The 23901-nt window shown below is 37.4% G+C and overlaps 2 long non-coding RNA genes across 3 annotated transcripts in view; both read right to left on the bottom strand.

Moving 5' to 3' along the window:
• Positions 1-1223, bottom strand: part of LOC147831752 (uncharacterized) — a 51542-nt gene extending 50319 nt beyond the window's left edge. The window contains exon 1 of the long non-coding RNA XR_015519968.1: positions 1077-1223. This is a non-coding gene — a long non-coding RNA (uncharacterized LOC147831752). The remainder of the gene's footprint in view (positions 1-1076) is intronic.
• Positions 1224-1657: 434 nt separating this feature from the next.
• Positions 1658-23901, bottom strand: part of LOC141379974 (uncharacterized) — a 99147-nt gene continuing 76903 nt past the window's right edge. For both annotated transcript variants that reach the window (XR_015519973.1, XR_015519972.1), the window contains 2 exons: positions 5374-5456; positions 1658-2604 (listed from right to left, as the gene is read on the bottom strand). This is a non-coding gene — a long non-coding RNA (uncharacterized LOC141379974). The remainder of the gene's footprint in view (positions 2605-5373; positions 5457-23901) is intronic.

A 23901-nucleotide genomic window follows, 5' to 3' on the forward strand; every position in this document is an offset into this window, starting at 1 on the left:
ACAAAAAGAAATAATGAGAAAGAAAAAAAAATAAAACAAAGAACGGAGGTGACGCAGTGGCGGAGTGGGTAGCACGTTCACCTCACAGCAAGAAGGTTGCTGGTTCGAGCCTCGGCTCAGTTGCCGTTTTTGTGTGGAGTTTGCATGTTCTCCTTGCGTTCGCGTGGGTTTCCTCCGGGTGCTCCGGTTTCCACCCACAGTCCAAAGACATGCGGTACAGCTGAGTTGGGTAGGCTAAATTGTCCATAGTGTATGAGAGTGTGTGTGTGTGTGTGTGTGTGTGTGTGTGTGTGTGTGTGTGTGTGTGTGGATGTTTCCCAGAGATAGGTTGCGGCTGGAAGGGCATCCGCTGCGTAAAAACTTGCTGGATAAGTTTGCGGTTCATTCCGCTGTGGCGACCCCGGATTAATAAAAGGACTAAGCCGACAAGAAAATGATGATGATGAAAACAAAGAACAAGAGTGGGTATACATAACATTTACCACAGAGAAGAGGAGTTTAGCTTTTACGTATATTCACAGTTCTGGTCGCTTTACGACTTGAGAGTCCTTTAAGAGTTTAAAAATATTTTTTTTATCTGCCTTGAAATGGAAGATGTTAGGCTTCCTCTCCGACCATTTAACTTGCCTAAAAATGTCAACAGATTTACCATAAGGACCTTCTTGTCTATATCTTTATATCTATGTAAAATATGACATCTCTTTTCTTAATAATAATTCTATGACCACTCTGTATATTAAATAGACATTCAACATTAAACTCGGGTTTAACTTGGATAAAAAGCTTAACGTTTTTAAAGAAATGATTGTCAACAACGCAAAATATGATAGCCTGAAGCATTATCACAAATGAAGATTTTCTAGAAACGTCTCTCTTTTGAAAATATCTAAAAATGATCTACGACTTAAACACATCACTTTATAATAATATGTCAATTTGTAATTTAAACGAACGGATTAGCACAAACAACAAAAACAGTGTAATTTACAACATTTGGATTAGCCGCAACGACGCTAATCACAAATAGCGATATCACTGTTCCATCAAATCACTAATAACAACAAAGTTCTGCTCACCTCATTGGGAAAAGTTGACTGAAGGGGGATTTTTCAGCTGGATATGACAGTATTTCAGTCTTGACATGAAAGCAACACGACTTTCTTTTGCACTTTCGAATATTTTTTAATTTACCTGCACCTCTTGCCAGGTGATCACATGATGACGAGGAGTCCACAAATAAACGCCCTTAAAGGGACAGCACACACCACATTAACAAAGAGTAAAGAAATAGACAAAATGGAAATAAAATTGAGTAAAAGGGATAGTTCACTATAAAAAATGTACTTACTATTTAATCAAAACTGTAATCATATGACTATAGTATTGAAAATAACAAAAAACAAAGTCAATTGTCAATGGAAGTCAAAACAGGTTACAGGTTTCCATTGAGGTAAAGTTAGTTTTACATTCACACATTCATTCATTATTTTTAACAAAGTGAAAACTTGTGTCCCTATATTGTTTTTGACGTCATGCTACTTTTAATATTTGGTTTGAAATCATATGCAATTATGACTGCAAAATAACATTAGCACAATTTAATTGACTGTTACCAACACAGGAAGCAAAGAATCCTGGCCCTGATTTGGCATAAAGCTGGCACAGCAGGCATTTGTCTAGGCATACAGCATGTGGGCAAAACATGGCTCAGTTTGGCAGAGGTGGCATCTTCTTTAAGGTGGCACACAAGACTTTGGATAGCAAATGTAGTTTTTGGCCTGGATGTTAAAAATGGATTAGTGGCCACCGGTTTGGCCTTTCTTAGTCCACGTTTGAAAATGCATTTAAATTATTTTTTAATTAAAGAAAAAATTCTACCAATCATGTCACAGTGTGGCCATAAAGCGAAATGCTTCATAGGTTTATCAAACTCATTGCAGTCATGACACGCCAACATATGTCCCAGTTATGGGTTATTAACTTGGCTGAAACTTGGCCCAGATATGGTCCATGTTTGGCCCTTGTATAGAAGCCAGAATTGCTGCAATCATGTACCATAATTCACTGTGGAATGTTGGCCAAGGCAAAGCTGATTGTGTGGGCCAGATCTGGGCCAAAGAAATTTTGTTGTGGGGAAATGTTGTAGGCGTACTTTGCTAAAATGGTTTCTCTATTTAGAATTTGAAAATAGCATTTTGCTGAAATTATATTATTAAGGAGAAAGTCTGAATACGTGAATATAAAACCGACTTTACATCAACCAGGTATCCAGCTATTTTTTATTTTTTCTTTCTTCAGTGTTCAACAGAAGAAAGAAATCCAAACAGGTTTGGTACAAGTAAAGGATGAGAAAAAAAAACTACATAAGTCTGAAGTTAATTTGATTCTGAATTTAAGTAAAGCTGTGCAAAGCCAGATGATGATCTATCTGATGTGAGGAGCAAATGGCAACCAGTGCACGTTGATGATCAGGGATGTGATGTTATGTTTGAAGTAGCTGGATGAAGAAGTTGTAATGAAGGGTTGGGCTGCTGGAAATCACAAGTGCTTCTGCCTTGGCAGGGTTGAGTTGAAGATGATGGTCCTTCATCCAGATTGAAATGTCTGTTGGATCATCGGGCCAAAATGAGAAAGAGTTGAGTGTCATCAGCACAGCAGCGATAGGATATGACTAGAAAAATGGGTCCTAGTGTAGATGGAGACGTAAATTCATTGACTTTTTATATTGAGAAAATCTAAAAGTGTATATTTTTGACTCATATAAGTATTCTGTTCATGCATGTGCTTATCACAAAATTTTCTTTGGTCCGAGTCAGAACTGCTCTCAGTTCTTTGTTGGAAAAAAATCGGAGTGCTGAATGAGTTGACAAACACTACCATGAAATCATCATCATATATATATATATATATATATATATATATATATATATATATATATATATATATATATATATATATCAACAAAAACAACAAAAACACATGTATTTTGCATTTGTATTAGCCACTAAGACGCTAATTGCAAATAACGATCTCAATCTTCACAAAGTTTGAGCCATCAAATTATAAAAATTACGTCGAACAGTTTCAACAGGTTTACCCATGTTAAGTAAAGTCAACTTGTTGCTTCTAAAGCAATGGTTTTACTTACTTTTTAATTGAGTAACTTCTGGTATAAGCTATAAACTATTTTAGATGGTACAGTTTTATTTACTTTATAAAGAACTGGTCCAAAAGAATGAGAGGATTAATAATACTGTAAATAATCTTCGATTTGCACAGACTGATATCTTTGCTTCATACAACCTCATTGTATCAGTATACTAGGGATGCTCTGATTGATCGGCTGAATATCGGTATCGGCCGATAATCACATTTCACGACTCAATGGGTACTCATTGATCTGGCCGATATCATGAACTGATAGCAAGTGGTTGTTTACAAGTTTACAAGCAGAGAAAGATGACTCCAGATTATGCACCCAGGTTATGCATCAGCAGTGCTACAACACATGAGCAATGTTTCCAAATTGTATTATCAGTCATTTTTCTTACCATTTTCTATGTTTTAATTCAATTCATCTTTATTTTTATAGCACTTTTACAATGTAGATTGTGTCAAAGCAGCTTCACACAGAAGATTATAGTTCAGTTTTATCTATTTTCTTTTTGTAACGCTGCTTCTGATCATTACATGTATGCAACATCCTTCCTTTATTATCTTAGGTAAGGCAAGATCTCATACTTAAAGGGTAATTGTGCTTATGCAATGGCAAAGTAATATAAAGCTTGAAGAATCAGAATCGGTACTTGGCCGATCACCATGTCAAGGAACCAGTCGGCTGCAAAAATCCTGATCAGAGCATCCCTATGCCTAGTTCAGACTGCGTGATTTTAGCCCCGATTTTGGCTCGCCGACAGGTTTTGAGAAATCGCCGACAAATGCCTGAAATCACAGGCAAATCGGTGCTCGTGCACGTGAGTGACAATCACACAGTATGAACTATCAAAGACGCGACCTGAGAGAATCGCCGATAAAGCCAATGCCTGCAAGATATTTGGCATGCTAAACATCTGGAGCTGTCGGCGATTCAAATCATGCCGTGTGAATTGAGTTTTGACTGAAAATAACATCAGCGATCGCCCACAGCCAATGAGAGAGCGGCATTCACTTGTGTGTGCTTGTGTGTATACCTGCTGCAGGCCAGCGGGAGGCTGGGGGAGAAGTTAAAAGCGCTCTTTTTCGGTTTATTTGGACCCACGAAATGGAGAAAAAACTAGTGGAGGTTTGACAGGACTCGGGAGCAACCGTGTCTGTTTGACGTTTCATACAGAAAGAAATTAGTTTATTATCAACGTTGAGGAGAAATGGCCAATTCCCTTTAAACCCAGGTGAGCAAACATGTACATGTTCTACCCCATTAAAGGCTTCTTTCTCATTATGTAGTTAACAACAAAAGATATACTACGTGTTTTTGGCTGTGAGACGTAGTTTGGATGAAGTTGTCGGCGATTCGTCCTATAGAAAAGTCATGCAATGTGAAAGTCCCTGTCGCCAATCCATCTTGCAGTGTAAACAAAGCAGCGACGAAACGCAAGCCCAGATAGTCAAGCAGTGTGAAAACATCTGTGACACGACTACTTTGAAAATCATGCAGTCTGAACTCGGCATAATCAGTAGGAATCATAAGTATTAATTTTGTGTTGTCTGTATGCTTTTTTTTTTTTGCCAATGACTGCCAAATAATGAATCAAAAATTAGTATAATTTCAGTTTAAAATCTTCTTTAATGTTCTACTAAAGTAAAAAAAGCCACTTACATTCTGCATCGCCTCATGAGGGCATTTAAACAAACAGGAAACCTTTTTTTTTTTGGTGCACGGTCCCTTTAAAAACAGAATTGCATCAGACTGTTTGTTCTCTGGAAATGAATTCCCCCTCTCAAATATGTAGTTTTAGCTAATGTTCCTCCATGGAAAGCTCTTATATTTTATTTAGCGTCTCTCTCTCTCTCTCCCTCATTCTCTATTTTTATCTTCTCCTCCTCAGGAATACTTTCATTGTCTTCGTTAAACTGACAGTGTGATTGTGGGCGGGTGGGTGAGCATACCATCACCCACTGACAGATTTAAACTTAATCTAATGAGCACGAGTCACACACACACACACACACACACACGCACACAAGCACGCACACAAGCACGCACACACACACACACACACACACACACACACACACACACACACACACAATCCTGATCAACACTCCACATCATTTTTTTTCCAATCGCACCATCATTCCCCCCGCACTCCTCCAAAAATCACCTCATCCACTCACACTCTCAGCACTTCTCTCTTCGTCAGATATATTTCTTACCTCCACAGTGTCATTTTCTCAACTTTTCATTGTGCATCTTGGCTCTCCTTGTCACTCCTCGCTGTCTTATCAGTCGGATGAGCCTGTGAAATGATAAAAAAGACGCTTTTGAAAATAGTCTCAGCTGGAGGAGCTCCGAACCACAGAAAACTTTAAGAGCAAAACAGCTTCTGTCTGTCTTTTAATCTTGAGTTTTGTTTGCTGCCTTTTTAGAAAGCGGCGTGTGGTACAGACATCATATGTGACTTGTGATGATATGTATGGTTTGTGTTTTGATACAAAAATAAAGGATGTTGTTCTGAGATCAGAGTGAAGAAGAGGTGTTAGCTGGTATTATTTTAACTCTTAACCCTCAACATTATCTCAGCTATTCTTATACAGTTATTTATAAGCAGAATGTGTATAACATAAAATTGATTATAATCCAACACAAAGTCTAATCATACATATTCAACCTTGATTTGTTTCAAGCCAGTTCTGTTGTTCTGTTGAACACAAAAGAAGATATTTTGAAGAATGTTAAATACCCGTAACCCTTGACATCCATGGTAGGAAAAAACAATACTGTGAAAGTCAATATACTTGCCAGTTTCCAACATTTTTCTAAATATCTTCTGATGTCTTCAAAAGAATAAAAACACCGGTAAACATTGACATCCAGGAACAATAAATGCTATGAAAGTCAATATACTTGCAGTTTCCAACATTTTCCAAAACACCTTATTATGTGTTAAACAGTACAAAAAAACAAACAAAAAAAAAAAACTGTTATCATTGGCATTCATAGTAGGAAGAATAAAATACTATGAAAGTCAATATACTTGCCAGTTTCCAACACTTTTCTAAATATCTTCTTCTGTTTTCAAAAAATAAAAAATAAAATAAAATAAAAATAAAACTGTTACCACTGACACCCATAGTATAGGGGAAATCAATACGTCAAATTTCTTACCAGTTTCCAACATTTTTCAAAATATCTTCTTACACTATGTGTTCAACAGAACAAAAAGAAAACGCAACCATTGGCATTCATATAGGGAAAAAAATATTGTGAAAGTCACTATACTTTCCAACATTTTTCAAAATATCTTCTTATTTGTTAAACAGAAAAAAAAAGTGTAACCACTGACATCCATAGTAGGAAATATAATATGTGAAAGTCAATATACTTGCCAGTTTCCAACATTTTTCAAAATATCTTATGTGTTACAGAAGGAAAACTGTAAACATTCATTGACATCCATAGTAGGAAAAATACTGTAAAAATCAATATACTTATCACTTTTCAACATTTTTCAAAATATCTTCTTTTGTTTTAAACAGAACAACAACAACAACAACAACAACAACAACAACAAAAAAAAGCCTGTAACCATTGTCATTCATAGTAGGAAAAAATACTATGAAGTTCAAAATACTTTCTACTTTTCAACATTTTTCATAATATCTGTTCAACATAACAAAAAGAAACCTGTAACCATTGACATTTAAAGTAAAAAACAAAAAATACTATGAAAGTCAATATGCTTGCCAGTTTCCAACATTTTTCTAAATATCTTCTTATAGATTCAACAGAAAAAAAAAAAAAACTGTAACCATTGACAACCATAGAGGGAAAAATAAATACTGTGAAAGTCAATACACTTGCCAGTTTCCAACATTTTTCTAAAGATCTTCTGTTGTCTTCAACAGAACAAACAAACCTGTAAACATTGACATTCAGGAACAACAAATGCTATAAAAGTCAATATACTTGCAGTTTACAACATTTTTCTAAATATCGTCTTTTGTGTTCAACAAATAAAAAAATAAACAAACAAACAAAAAACTGTTACCACTGACACCCATAGTACAGGGGAAATCAATACGTCAAATTTCTTACCAGTTTCCAACATTTTTCAAAATATCTTCTTACAGTATGTGTTCAACAGAACAAAAAGAAAACGCAACCATTGGCATTCATATAGGGAAAAAAAATATTGTAAAAATGTCACTATACTTTCCAACATTTTTCAAAATATCTTCTTATTTGTTAAACAGAAAAAAAGTGTAACCACTGACATCCATAGTAGGAAATATAATATGTGAAAGTCAATATACTTCTCAGTTTCCAACATTTTTCAAAATATCTTATGTGTTACAGAAGGAAAACTGTAAACATTGACATCCATATAAGGAACAAACTATGAAAGTCAATATACTTATCACGTTTCAACATTTTTCAACATATCTTTTTAGGTGTTCAACAGAACAAAAAAAAAAAAAAGCCTGTAACCATTGTCATTCATTGTAGAAAAAATTCTACGAATGTCAAAAAACTTACCACTTTTCAACATTTTTCATAATATCTGTTCATCAGAACAAAAAGAAACCTGTAACCATTGACATCCAAAGTAGAAAACAAAAAATACTATGAAAGTCAATATGCTTGCCAGTTCCCAACATTTTTCTAAATATCTTCTTATATATTCAACAGCAAAAAAAAAAACTGTAACCATTGACACCCATAGTAGGAAAAATAAATACTATGAAAGTCAATACACTTGCCAGTTTCCAACATTTTTCTAAATATCTTCTGTTGTCTTCAACAGAACAAAAAACTGTAAGCATTTACATCCAAAGTGAGAAGAATAAATACCATGAAAGTCAATATACTTGCCAACATTTTTCAAAATATCTTCTTGTGTTCCACAAAAAAAAAAGAAAAAAAAAAAATTGTAACCACTGACATCCACAGTAGGAAAAAATACTATGAAAGTCAATATACTTACCAGTATACTGGTATACTAACATTTTTCAAAATATCTTCTTAGGCGTTCCTAAAAAAAAACAAGCAAACAAACAAACAAACAAAATAAAAAAACTAACCATTGACATCCAAAGCTGGAAAAATAAATACTAAGGCTATTTGATGATTTCAGTCTTCATAGGCGTCCTTCTATGCAGTATATGAAGACTGAAATCACCATATGGTTTTTAAGTAGCTATATATAATAAAAGTAGTGTATTTGAAAAAATAATGTGATTTTTTACAAATGAAGCACACATTGCTTTGAATTTTATAAGCAAAACCAGGCCTTAAAATTAGACTGTAGACTACCTCTTTAAATGCACTGCACTACAGAATGTTACGTTTTTAAACACTTCCATAAACTGCAGGTGCTGCACAAGCATGGTTTGTGGCGCCAATTAGTCACACGTTAGTTTAGGGTTCAAAATGCATAAGCTAAGCATTAACATAATAACATACTGTGGATTTTCCCCCCCTGGGTTAAACAGATTTAGCACCGAGTGTCAACTTATTAAAGGTGTATAATATAACGTGTTGTCATGTTTTAAATTTATATTCTAGAAGTGGCAAATTATTTAATTTACACTTAGAAATCCTCTTAAACGAAATGGGCACTGAGTGCAGTGCATAAGGTGGAGTGATCTTTTGTAAGGACTACTTATGGTGGCTCAGTGGTCAGCAAGAAGGTCGCTGGTTCAAGTCTCGGCTGGGTCAGTTGGCATTTCTATGTGGAATTTACATTTTCTTCCCATGTTCACGTGGGTTTTCTTTGGGTGCTCCGGTTTTAAGCACAGTCCAAAGACATGCGCTATAGGTAAACTAAATTCACCATAGTGCATGTGCGAATTATAAATTGACCTAAGGGAGGTTTAACATTTTTTGGTAGTAGTTTAGTAATGCTTCATGCTTCAGTGAACCAAATTTATCAATGTATCTAAATTACATCTTAATTTATTAATAAAATGTATGCATTTTGAGTGTTTTGGGGGATTTTTAGTGACTATTTTAGAGGTTAGAGCAGGGGGCAAGTAATGGTACTTTTACTTGTATATGATTATATAAATGCAGCCTAACAAAATGATCTCTGAATATTAAAATGGCATGTGCATGCTGTGTATGCTAGAGTAAAGATGTTGCGTTTTATATATTGCAATGTCAAATTTTTCCAATATTGTGCAGCCTTACACTGTAAAAAACTGATTCTGTAATTCCCATGATTTTGCATTAAGGGAAGCTGATCTCTGCTCTGTCAGCTTTGTTGAAAATTCAACTCTACAGTTTAACAATGTGACTTTTACTGATATTTTAGCAGTTTAAAATGATATAATGTATAAGAAATAATATGTAACCCACCAGTCCTACTGCACCCAACCCGCTCTGAGCTGGGATCAAACTGGCGAATCTTTGCAAGTGAGTCGGTTGCTCTAACATGGAGGCTAAAGACTATGGCTTGTGGAATCTGTCCCTAGAGTACCCTTAGAGGTCAGGGGAGTGAGGTTTACCTGCATAGCACTTCGCTAGCTGGTCTCCGTTACACTCACTCCCCTAAACCTCACTCCCATCCCGGACAAGCTACCAGGTTTAACCCACCAGTCCTTCTGCACCCAACCCACACTGTGTTGAGATCGAACCGGTGATTCTTTGCATAGGAGTTGGTTGCTCTAACAAGGAGGCTAAAGACCATGCCCTCTAGCGCCTATTGCTAGAGCATCTTTAGAGGTCAGAGGAGTGAGGTATTGCACTTTGCTAGCTGGTCTCTGTTACACTCACTCCCCTAAACCTCACTCTCATCCCGCACGAGACCCTATGTGTAACCCACCAGTCCTTCTGCACTCAACCCAGTCTGAGCTGGGATTGAACCAGCGAATATTTGCATGGGAGTTGGTTACTCTAACAAGTAGGCTAAACACCATAGCCTCTAGCGTCCGTCGCTAAAGCACCTTTAGAAGTCACACTGAAAAAAGTAATTTAAGGATGATTTCTTGGATTTGCTAAAAAAGTTTAAGTTATGGGGTTGTAAACTATTTATTTGGGCTGATATTAAACAAACAAATTAAACTGAACTGAAGAATTACTAAATTTAATTTGTATGTTTAAATTCAACACAAAGAAATTGTTTGCAACAACTTTGCAGACAGCATTTTTGTCAGTGCATGCGAATGAGGTTAGCCTGCATAGCACTTCACTAGCTGGTCTCTGTTACACTCACCCCCTAAACCTCACTCCCATCCCGGATGAGCCTCCATGTGTAACCCACCAGTCCTTCTGCATGCAACCTGTTCTGAGCTGGGATCAATCTGGCAATTCTTTGAATGGGAGTCGGTTGCTCTAACAAGGAGGCTAAAGACTATGGCCTTTGGCGTCTGTCACTAGAGCACCCTTAGAGGTCAGGGGAGTGAGGTTTACCTGCATAGCACTTCACTAGCTGGTCTCCGTTACACTCACCCCCTTAAACCTCACTCCTATCCCAGACAATCCCCCATGTGTAACCCACCAGTCCACCACCCAACCCGGTCTGAGCTGGGTTTGAACCGGCGATTATTTGCATGTGAGTCGGTTGATCTAACAGGGAGGCTAAAGACCATAGCTTCTAGCGTCTGTCGCTAGAGCACTGTAGAGGTCAGAGGAGTGAGGTTTACCTGCATAACACTTCGCTAGCTGGTCTCATTTAAACTTACCCCCCTAAACCTCACTCCCATCCCGGACGAGCCCCCACGTGTAACTCAGCAGTCCTTCTGCACCCAACCTGCTCTGAGCTGGGATCGAACCGGCGATTGTTTGCATGGAGTCGGTTGCTCTAACAAGGAGGCTAAAGACCATGGCCTCTATCGTCCGTTGCTAGTCTCTTTAGACATAAGAGGAGTGAGGTTTACCTGCATAGCACTTCACTAGCTGGTCTCCGTTACACTCATTTAACCTCACTCCCATCCCGGATGAGCCCCCATGTGTAACCCAGCACTCCTTCTGCACTCAACCCGCTCTGTATTTTTCATGCAATGTTTGATACCGCACGGCGAATGAGAAAAAAAAAACCCTCTGCATTTCCCGGAAACTTAGATGCACTCGGCAGGTAGCGTCAGAAAGGCGCGTGTGTTATTCCGGTCACTAAATACGGTGAAAATCCTACAAGAGGTTAAAGTTTGGTTGTGGTGCTAACATGTTTACACTCGGTGCAATAGTTAAGTTTGATACGAACAAACTGAATAAACAAAGAGCACTGGTCGCTCACTTACCAAATCTGTAGAGACAGAACAATCACCAGCAACTAGAGCTGCGTCTTTATTAAGAGGAGACTACAAGCAAATCCGGATCTCAGCGTTTGCAGATGAGAACAGCTCTCAGGTAAACAATAATCCTCCTTAAACACGTAAGTTATTGTTGTCGAGAGTCGCGTACACTGTTAATCCACGCGTGACTCCAGCTGCGCTCTCACAGAGAGAAAATGAAAACTAAACTTAACTGCAGCAAACTATAAAAGCAACACTTCACGCTTGTTTTGCCAATACAGTGTGGTCTCTGTCGTCTAAACACTGTGACAGTAATGAATATTAATGAAGTTGCACAATAGAGCGCGCTGATTGGTTTGAACCAAGCCTTACTCATGCATTAATGCATCACATTGTAAGACGTAATAAGACTCACTCTGGCACAGACGTCCAGTCTGCACGCTGGAATACACGCTATTATGTCATGACCGTGACGCAGCTTCAAAAATTCGTTTCAAACCGGAAGTACGAATTTGCTTGAAATAACGCAAAAACAACCAATATACACTTTTTAGTGAAATATAGGTGTCCTAATAGTGTTTTTAGCAGTGTGGGACACATATACGACTGTCAACAGCTCAAAAAATGTGTTTTGCTGTTTCGTGACCCTTTAATAAAAAGTCACTGTTTTTAAGTTAAAAGGTGTCAGAAGAAAGATCAAGATCCCATAATACCATTTAAAAACATAAACAAATGGGCAAAAATAAAAAAAACATGAATCGCAAAATATGGAAAACTGCTAATTTACAAATTATATTTACAGTGTAGTATAGTTACAGACCGTTTTAATAAATTAATTTGTAAATGTACACTGTCCACATTACACTCATCTCTAATGCTAACAAGCTGAAGCCAAACTGCAAGCAAACTCCACACTGCACATTATAAGCACTACTATGTCTTATTTAAACACAAGGGAAGAGGAATGAAGGAATCATCCGGAGTTAAAAATGGTTCATCGGCGTCTGCTGCGATTCCTCAGCTGGAGATTCAGGGGTGACAGTTCTGAGACGGCACTCATTAGAGAGAGAGAGAGACTCATGTGTGTGTGTGTGTGTGCGCATATGTGTGTATTTTCTCACCAGCTGTTCTCTTACAAGTCTCATTAGAGTGTTTGTGTTTGACGTTGCTCATGTTTGGTCAGAAACATTAGAATAATTTCACCTGTATGGTCACAGGTTCACTATGTGCTTTTAAGGCCAGCACTGAGTCTATATATGTGTGTGAGTGTTTGTGTGTGAGAAGGTGTCATGCTGATGTGTTAACACAGGTAAATCCCAGTGGAATCCAGAGGAAACAGACTGAATAAATATTCGGCTTCACACCCTCCATCCAGCAGCGTCTGAGAGACTGAAATATAGCCTTACAGACACTAAGCTGTAATCATTTTGCTAGTAAGAATAACATACAGAGTACATACAGTACAAATGAAGTCAGAATTATTATTAGCCACCCTGTATATTTTATTCCTCGATTTTTGTTTAACGGAATGATTTTTTCAACACATTTCTAAACAATAGATTTAATAACTCATTTCCAATAACTGATTTCTTTAACCTTTGCCATGATGACAGTACATAATATTTTACTAGATATACACTAGTATTCAGCTTAAAGTGCCATTTAAAGGCTTAACTAGGTTAATTAGGCAGGTAAGGGTAATTAGGCAAGTCATTATATAACAGTTGTTTGTTCTGTAGACAATCGAATACAAATATTGCTTAAGATGGCTAATGATGTTTAAAAACTTAAAAACTGCTTTTATTCTTGCCGGAATAAAACAAAGAAGGCTTTTTCCATAAGAAAAAATGTTATAGGAAATACTGTGAAAAATTCCTTGCTCTGTTAAAAATCATTTGCGAAATATTAAAAAAAGAAAAAAAAACTATTATATACATATTTATTAAAGGTGCTATAGTATTAAGAGTGCCTCAAATTCTATTATTGATTTTATGATAGCATATGATAATAAGTGTCTGATAACTAATATGTAGATTTGTAACATTTGCTTTATTTCTACATTTTTACATAACAATAACAACAAAACATTATTAAAAATAATAATTATTTAAATGGTTTATTAATATTGATTGCCAAATTAATTTGGAGAAAATATAGAGACGTGCAGGACACAAACTTGCATTGTGAATAACATCAACAACAGCAATAATAATAATAATAATAAAAATAATAATAAAAAAAATAATAAAAGTAATAATAAAAATAATAGGCTGGCGACGCAGTGGTGCAGTAGGTAGTGCTGTCGCCTCACAGCAAGAAGGTCGCTGGCTCGAGCTTCGGCTGGGTCAGTTGGCGTTTGTATGTGGAGTTTGCATGTTCTCTCTGCGTTCGCGTGGGTTTCCTCCGGGTGCTCCGGTTTCCCCCACAGTCCAAAGACATGCGGTACAGGTGAATTGGGTAGGCTAAACTGTTCGTAGTGTATGAGTGTGTATGGATGTTTCCCAGAGATTGGTTGCAGGCTAAAGGGCATCCGCTACGTAAAACATGTGCTGGATAACTTGGCGGTACAGTCCGCTGTTAAGACCCCAGATTAATAAAGGTATTAAGCTGAAAAGAAAATGAATGAATAAATGAATGAATGAATAATAAAAAATAATCATTATTAGTGGGCGACACAGTGGCTCAGTGGTTAGCACTGTCGCCTCACAGCAAGAAGGTTGTTGGTTCAAGCCTCGGCTGGGTCAATTGGCATTTCTGTGAGGAGTTTGCAAGTTCTCCCAGTGTTGGCGTGGATTTCCTCCGGGTGCTCCGGTTTTCCCCACAGTCCAAAGACATGCGCTATAGGTTAATTAAGTAAACTAAATTGGCCGTAGTGTATGTGTGTGAATGAGTGTGTATGGTTGTTTTCCAGTACTGGGTTGCGGTTGGAAGGGCATCCGCTGTGTAAAACAAATGCTGGATAAGTTGGCGGTCAATTCCACTGTGGCGACCCCTGATGGATAAAGCAACTAAGCCAAAAGAAAATGGAATAGCAATAATAACAGTTATTAAAACTCATATTTTTAAAAATGTGTTGAGAAAATCGTCAGAACGTGGGAACGAATAATTTTTTATAATAATAATAAAAAATAATAATAATTATAATAATAACAACAACAACAATAATAAATAATTTTTTATTTTTGACATCAACTGTATAAATTCATGCTTAGCTTAACATATTATCTCTGAATAAGAATATAATAATTATACAATATGCAAATTGAATGCTACATTGAAATGTATGTTAATCTTACTAAACATTGTGTCTAAACATTGTTACTACTATAATTATTAATTTTTCATTATTCACTATCAAAGTCCATGTTATATTCATTTATATTCCTATCACATTTTTTAATAAGAAATAGTAAAAAGAATATGAGTTATGTTTAGAAAAAAATTTATGTTCAGATTCTCAAAAAAAAAAATACTTCTGTCATGAACAGGATTCAGTTTGGTAATGAATATGTATATGACAATGTTGATGTAGTTGGTCTTGGCAGTATAGATTTTCTACTTAGCTGCTGCTGCTTTGATTATTATGGAAGAGCAAGTACTGAGAGCTGCTACTTCCAGTCAATACACAGATATGCCGTCTGTATGAGAATATAACACTCTGCTGCTGCAAAAATAATATGCATGTGACCCCTGTAGCAGATCTAAACACAGGTGGAGCTGGGGTGGAGGAGGCTCTCCGAAATCGCGCCAGAGCTTGACAGCGTAAAACGACACAGAGCATTTAAACTGATGAGGAGCAAGTCACTATTTGCTGAGGCAAAAGCAACCAATCTCCTGTGCCATGTAGTTGATGACGCTGGAGCAGATCAGGTGACTTATCAGCCTGCGCACGCATAGAGTTTCATGGCAGACTTGAACAACCAGTAAACAATACATTTATTACAGTATACATGAATATTTTTTAATATTAGTTAATAAAGAAAGTGGTTTCTTGTTGGTTCATGTTAACTCACAACACATTAACTAATGTTAACAAGCATGAATTAGGATTTTAATAATGAACTTTAATAATAAACTTTAATAAACTCAGTATTCATTCATTTTCTTTTCAGCTTAGTCCTTTTATTGATCTGGGGTCCCCACAGCGGAGTGAACCGCCAACTTATCCAGCATATGTTTTACGCATGGGGATGCCCTTTCATCACTGGGAAACTTATTCACACACATACACTACAGATAATTTAGCTTACCCAATTCTAAATGTTGAACTGTGATTAATAAATACTCTACAAGTACTGTTCAATGTTTGTTTATGTTAGAAAGTACATTAACTATGTGTCCCGTGTTTAAAGTGTGACCAAAATATCTCTAAACCAATATGAGACTTTTTTATTTATTTATTTTTTTGCTTAAGTCAAAGTTTAGGGATCTGTAAAATATCCCACATAAACTTTTAGTCCAAGTAGCTGTAGCAGCCAAGAAAAGTTAATAAAAGTACTAAACTCTTAGTTCATGTTGAAGTGTGTGTGTGTGTGTGTGTAGCTCCACAGGTGTAATATGTGCTGTACTGTATTGATCTGTTTCCTTCAGTCTGAATGAGTGGACTCCTATCGATCTCAGCCAATGCTCAATCAGTGTGTTGGTGTGAGTGTGTGTGTGTTTCCAACTGTCCACAACAAATCAATATAAAGCAGGATGAATGTATCTGGGCCGGGAGATTAACTGTCCCACACTCCATTTGACACAGAGCACATTTCTTCAGCTCCACTGAGAAGATAAACCCACGTGGAGATTTTACAACGGCACGGCGGCTGAAAAAAAAGACTGATTTATACTGCAGTAATTATGTCAAATGTGTTTCATGTAAAATTATGTGAGCTCACTATACTATGGTGACGTCACATGACCAGTTTTTAACAGTTAGCTACCTAAAGTTAACCCAATCCATTAAAAGTTACCCCCCAAAAATCAAACTAACACTGAAAAAAGTGTTGCATGCAGAACCGTTACAAACAATTTATTTGTGTTGAATTTAAACAAATTAAATTTAATAATGTTCAACTTAATTTTTTTGTTTAAATTCAGCCCAAATAAATTTTTTACAACCACTTAACGTAAAAAAATGAGTAAATCCAAGGAATCATCTTTAAATATTTTTTTTCAGTGTGCTGTTAATTTACTCAGCCTCAAGATATCCGAGATGTAGGTGATTGCGGTTGTTTACTCCACAGTACTTTAAAGCAGGGGTTCTCAACTGGTTTGGCCATGGGACCCACATTTTCACATGGTCATCAGGCTGCGACCCAAATTTTTAGGAACTATAATATAATTTTAGGAATTATAATTCATTTGTATTTATTTGTTAACATACACAAGTGGTGATCGATAAATTCTAAGAAAATCACCAAAAGTTACAAATAAACAATATTTTATTGCTGTCATTTGTATCAAACTACAAAATTATTAGAGTAAAAACGTCAAAAAATCACCAAGAGTTACAAATAAACAATATTTTATTGCTGTCATTTGTATCAAACTACAAAATTATTAGAGTAAAAACGTCAAAAAATCACCAAGAGTTACAAATAAACAATATTTTACTGCTGTCATTTGTATCAAACTACAAAATTATTAGAGTAAAAACGTCAAAAAATCACCAAGAGTTACAAATAAACAATATTTTACTGCTGTCATTTGTATCAAATTACAAAAATATTAGAGTAAAAACATCAAATACTGTGAACAGTGGTTAGGGTAAGAAAAAATTAAGTTACCATTAACTAAACTGAATTGTTAATAAAACATTATCACTGATCCGGTTTAACAGAACAAACCAGCAAATTAAAGTAAAATAATTAAAATAATCATAACAATTTTTATCATAATCACCAGTTATTTGCTCTTCTGCTTTTGTGTGAGCTTTCTTGGCCTTTGCTACACGTTGAGCACAGTAAGATGAGTGGAGTGCCTGTATTTGTTTTGAACATGAAGATGTTAGGCACTTTTGTGATGCCCTCAGCTATTGCAGTCGTCTTTGAAAATAGTCCACAGGTTTGTCCTTGCAACTGTTTGGTTTCTAAATGTTGTTTTAATTTAGAAGGTTTCATGCTCTCTTGTGAGAGCACCTAAACTTGATCCTCGAGGGCCGGTGTCCCTGCAGAGTTTTGTTCCAACACAAGTCAAACACACCTGAACAAACGAATCAGTGTCTTCAAGATCACTTGAACTCTATTCACCTTATTCTCCGCTGATGAGCGGGTGCTGCCAGTTGAATCTTTTTGTCTTGCGACTTCCGGTCACATTCACTTCCATTCATTTTTTGACGTTAAAAACTGCTCGTTACGCTGGTTGATGTTGCAATTTGATATTTTCTTATTATATTATTCTACTTGGACTGTGTAGTCATGCAAACATTTGTTTGTAGAGCAAGTAGTTTGACCATTTTCTGCCGTTTATTATTCCTAGTCATTTCTCCCATAGGCGACTGAATCGGAAGTTCTAAGACAATCGCGAAAACAGGCGCACTTCCGCATTTTAGAATAAGGTCAATAGGGAGGTCTGTTCGAATAGGGTTGGAGCTAAACTATGCAGGACACTGGCCCTCCAGGATCAAGTTTGCCCACACTTGGCCGAACTACATTTGACACATTAAGCCTTTTTTGTTGTCAATATATGTAAATCCACACTTTACGTATTCGGGGTCGTACTTGCGCTGAAATTTCACATGTCAAACGGTTTGGTTGTCGCACGCGCACTTCAAAATAAAAGATTTGTTTCAAAACTATTTCTAAATTCAGTTCTAATTTCCAGCAATCTATGAATAATAGTAACGAAGTGTGTTGACAAAACTGAGTTATATCCAAATACACATGCTGTGGCCCATTTGGTCTAAAACCTGACAGGTGGGCAAATCTAAGCTTGTTTTTAATAAAACAAATATAAATATGGATATAATAAATAATACTGCTAATAATAATAACATTATACAAAAGCAAATTGTCATGAATAAACTGAAAAAAAACCCTGAGATGAAAAAGGCATGGAGGCAGTGGTTTTTATATTTATTTAGGCTAGAAAATAATAAATTTTGTAATATTTTAATCCTTTAATTTTTTTTTTCATATGCAAAGATATTTGCGTATTGCTGTACATCCTGTGTGTATTAAGCAGTGTGTAAGCGAGGAGCACAACTAACGCGCTCTGCGCTGGACTATAGTCCAGCTTTGATCTGATCTATTGAACCGTCTATTTAAGTTCCTCAAAACGCGCCAGCAATGCGTCTCAACCCACCTCCTTTTTTAGACAAGAACGCCTATGGGAGCACATATGAGCGCAAATGCATTTGTTATATAAACAGCATGGTTCAAAACGTCAAAACGACTCTTGCGTCAAGCTGAAACTAGCAAACAACAATTGCGTCGCGCCTTGTGATGCATTGCGCTGGGTGTATGATAGTGGCCTTAGAGTGTTTTACTGTATTTTACATTTGTCTGTATATTTTTAAATAGTAGATATTTAACAATCTGTGGTTCTCTTAGAATCTGTGTATATTTAAAAGAATTGAATATATACAGTTGAAGTCAGAATTATTAGCCCCCCCTAGATTTTATTTTAATTTTTTTTTGCTTTCTTAAATATTTCCTAAATGATGTTTGACTGAGCAAGGAAACTTTCACAGTATGTCTGATAATATTTTTCCCTCTGAAGAAAGTCTTATTTGTTTGATTTTGGCTAGAATAAAAGCAGTTTTAAATTTTTTTAAATACCATTTTAAGGTCAAAATTATTAACCTCTTTAAGCTATTTTTTTCTCGATAGTCCACAACAAATTATCGTTATACAATAACTTGCCTAACACACACATGTAGGTTGGGTTTAGGAAAGGAGGAGGGTGGGTCAGTCAGTCAGTCAGTCAGTCAAGCAGTCAGTCAACAGCAGCCTCTGGTGGATTTACGCAAGAACAGCAGGTGCGTTCTTGCGTAAATTTGACATCTCAAAAAGCGTACACAGCGGCCTCTCAAGGATTCACAAAAACAAAAACCAGAAATGTATATAGAGGTACGTTTTCAGAATGAGTCTGGGTTAGATTGCTTTAATGCAGGTTATGCTCAAAACACACCCATATCTCATTAAGAAAATAAGTACAACCCTGTTAGACGGAAGTAAGTGAGTGGATTCGGACACGCCCTTAATGCTTTTGCACCATGTGCTTTAGACTTTGCGCCTAGATCGTTAAAGTAGAGCCCACAGACTCACAAATACACACTCACATACACATTCACATATACACACATACATATACAGGCATACAAATGGTAAGACAGATAGATGCAAACATACACACACGCACACCACAGATATCTACAGATATACACACACATACAGTACAGGCACACAAACACGTTCCAACTTTTATTCCCTTTGGAAAATACTGGAAATTACATTTTGAGAGTTTTATTGTCAGCATGAGCAATAAACAAAGACTCCAAAACAGAGAAGAGGCATTGAAAACTTGAACCGAAATGACAGGACGATATTATATCTGCCCTGTGTGTGTGTGTGTGTGTGTGTGTGTTTTGGGCTCTTATTGGTGATAGTGATTTTGTAAAGATTTTCTCCTGGTCTTCCGGGACTGAACGTCTCGTGTTTTCTGTCTCTATAAATAAACGTGATGTGGGCTGCAGTGAAAACGGGCCTGCTGAAGGAAATAATGCATTCAAAGCACTCAATCAGGGAGTGTTTACATGAACACAGTGACCTGCATCTCTCGCGATCTAATTGCGGGGCAAGTACAGAGATAAATAGTGGTAAATCAGCTGTGTTCCCATCCTGAGCGAGTGTTTCAGGACATTATGGCCACAAAAGTGGATAATCATTAAGCAACGCAGTTTTTTTTTATTTTATTTTTTATTGTTGATGATGATTAAGGGGATCATGGTGGTTAGCACTGTCGCCTCACAGCAAAAAGGTCGCTGGTTCGAGCCCCGGCTGGGTCAGTTGGCATTTCTGTGTGGAGTTTGCATGTTCTCCCTATGTTGGCGTGTGTTTCCTCTGGGTGCTAAGTAAACAGTGCACATTTACTTAGCGCCGGGTGATATGATAGGGCCTTATGTGCATGCATGTATGTATATGTGTGTGTGTGTGTGTGTTAGGGTCTGTATAAATCTGGTGTGTAGTTTATGTTTGTGTATGAGTGTTTGTATGTTTCTGTCTGTGCATCTGTATGTCTGCATGCGTTTTTGTGTGTGCGTGTGTGTGTATATGAATGTTTGCATTCATCTGTATGTCTGCATGTGTGTGTGTATGAATGTATATGTATGTGTGTATATGTATATGTGAATGTGTATGTGAGTGTATATGTGTGAGTCTGTGTATCTATGTATGTACTGTATATGTGTGTGTGTGTGTGTGTGTGTGTTTGTGTATGTATGATTGAGAGGGTCTGTCTATGAATATGTGTGCATGTGTGTGTGTGTGTGAACGTGAGTGTATGTGTGTGAGTCTATGTGTATGTATGTGTGTGTGTGTGTGTGTGTGTGTGTGAGAGTATATGTGTGAGTCTTTGTGTATGTATGTGTGTGTGTGTGTGAGTTTATATGTGTGAGTCTATGTGTATTTATGTGTATATGTGTGTGTGTGTGTGTATGTATGTGTGAGTTTTTATGTATGTATGTGTATATATGTGTGTGTGTGTGTGTGTGTGTGTGTGTGTGTGTGTGTGTGTGTGTGTGTGTTTGTGTGTGTATGTGAGGGTCTGTATATGAATGTGTGTATGTGATTTTGATTGTGAGTGTATATGTGTGAGTCTATGTGTATATATAAATGTGTGTGTGTGTGTGTGTATGTGAGGGTCTGTATATGAATATGTGTGTATGTGTGTGAATGTGTATGTGAGTGTATATGTGTGATTCTCTGTTTATATATAAATGTGTGTGTGTGTGTGTGTGTGTGTGTGAGGGTCTGTATATGAACGTGTGTATGCGTGTGTGTGTGAGGGTCTGTATATGAATGTGTGTATGCGTGTGTGTGAATGTGTATGTGATTGTATATGTGTCTATGTGTGTGTGTGTGTTTGTGTGTGTGTGTGTGTGTGTAAGGGTCTGTATATGAATATGTGTGTTTGCATGTGTGAATGAGTATGGGAGTGTATATGTGTATATATGTGTGTTTGTGTGAGGGTCTATGTGTATGTGCATACACATATGTGTATGCGTGTGTGTGAGTGTATGTGTGTATATGGGATTCTATCTGTGTGTGTATGTGAATGTTTGTGTGTATTTGTCTGACAGATTTGTCATCTGTGTGTGAGAATGTGTACAGTATGTGTGCGTATATATGTGTTTGTTAGGGTTAGTATATGTCTGTGGTGTGTGTGTGTGTGTGTGTGTGTGTGTGTGTATGTGTTCGAATGTATGTATCTGTATGTCTGCATGTGTGTGTGTGTCTGTGTACAGTATGTGTGTCTATCTATCGTTGTGTATACGTGTATGTGTCTGTGGTCTGTGTGTGTGTGTGTGTATATGTATGTATGTGGGTATGTGTGCGTGTGTGTGTGTGTGTGTGTTTATTTATGTGTATGTTAGGGTTTGTGTGTGTGTGAATGTTATGCATGTATATGTCTGTTCATCTCTATGTCTGCATGTGTGTGTAAATGTTTTTCTCTGTGTGAATGCGTATGTGAATGCATATGTGTGTGCGTGTGTGTATGTATGTTAGAGTCTGTATGTCTGTGGCGTGTGTACATGAATGTTTGCATTGCTCTGTCCCTGCATCTGTATGTGTGTATGTCTGCAGTGTGCTTGTGAATGTTTTTGTGTGTCTGTGTGTGTGTGAATGTATATGTGAGTGTGCGATTGTGAGAGAGAAAGAGTGTGTATGTGTATGTATGTGTATCTGTCTGTGTATAAGTATGTCTGTATATGTCAGCATTGTGTGTGTGTGTGTGTGCGTGAATGTTTGTGTCTATCTCTGTGTGTGCACGTGCCTGTATGTCTGCATGTGAGTGCCTGAGATGTGTGTTTTTCCTCACACTTGTCTGATGTGTGTTGCCCATGGCAACAGCTGAAGAAAGAGCCTGCGGACAGGAACACAACAGCACACACATACACTCACACTCACACACACACACACACACACACACACACACACACACACACACACACACACACACACACACACACACACACACACACGAACAAAACATTTGCTCATTTTGTTCAGCATCAATTATTGAACGCACACTCAGCACGTCTACAAGACAGAACTAGAACACACACTTTGTTCATCAACAACGACGTCTGCGCTGCAAATGAGACAGACGCTTGTTTCACGCCTCAACCTAGAATAAAGATTATAAGAGACTCGACAATTTACACTGCAGAATATTCTAGAAATAAATTTGTATTGTTTATAATACAGAGACGGCACGGTGGCGCTGTGGGTAGCACTGTCGCCTTACAGCAAGAAGGTTGCTGGTTTGAGTCCCGGCTAGGTCAGTTGGCATTTCTGTGTGGAGTTTGCATGTTCTCCCTGTTGACATGGATTTCCTTCGGGTGCTCCGGTTTACCCCATGCACTGGGTAAAATATATGCTTGAAAAGTTGGCGGTTCATTCCGCTGTGGCGACCCTGGATTAATAAAAGGACTCAGCTGTAAAGAAAATAAATGAATGAATGATGAAAATAAAATAAAATATAATAAAATTAAATATAACAAAATAAAATATAATATAGGCGATACAGTGGCACAGTGGGTAGTGCTGTCGCCTCAGAGCAAGAAGGTCTCTGGTTTGATCCTCAGCTCATTTGGCGTTTCTGTGTGGAGTTTGCATGTTCTCCCTGCGTTTGCGTGGGTTTCCTCCGGGTGCTCCAGTTCCCCCCACAGTCCAAAGACATGTGGTACAGGTGAATTGGGTAAATTGTCCGTAGTGTATGAGTGTGTGTGTGGATATTTCCCAGAGATGGGTTGCGGCTGGAAGGGCATTCGCTGCATAAAAATGTGCTGGATAAGTTGGCGGTTCATTCCACTGTGGCGACAAGAAAATGAATGAATGAATGAATGATAATGTAATGTAATAAAATAAAATAAAATAAAATAAAATAAAATAAAATAAAACCGCATAACCTAAGCGAAGTGGTGGCGCAGTGGGTAGCGCTGTCACCTCACAGCAAGAACGTCACTGGTTTAAGTCTCAGCTGGGTCAGTTGGCATTTCTGTGTGGAGTTTGCATGTTCTGCCCGTTTTGGTGTGGGTTTCCTCCAGGTGCTCGATAAGTTGGTGGTTCATTCCGCTGTGCTGACCCCTGATTAATAAAGGGACTAGGACAGGGGTGCGCAAACTTGGTCTTGGTGGGCCGGTGTCCTGCAAATATAATATAATATAGAGAGAAGCACGGTAGCTTAGTAGTTCTTGCCTCACAGCAACAAGCATACTGGTTCGAGTCCTGGCTGGGTCAGTTGGCATTTCTGTGTGGAGTTTGCATGTTCTCCCCTGTGTTGGTGTGGGTTTCCTCC

This window comes from Danio rerio, chromosome 21, assembly GCF_052040795.2.
Source record: "Danio rerio strain M-AB ecotype USA chromosome 21, GRCz13ab, whole genome shotgun sequence".
In the NCBI taxonomy this organism is placed as follows: Eukaryota; Metazoa; Chordata; class Actinopteri; order Cypriniformes; family Danionidae; genus Danio; species Danio rerio.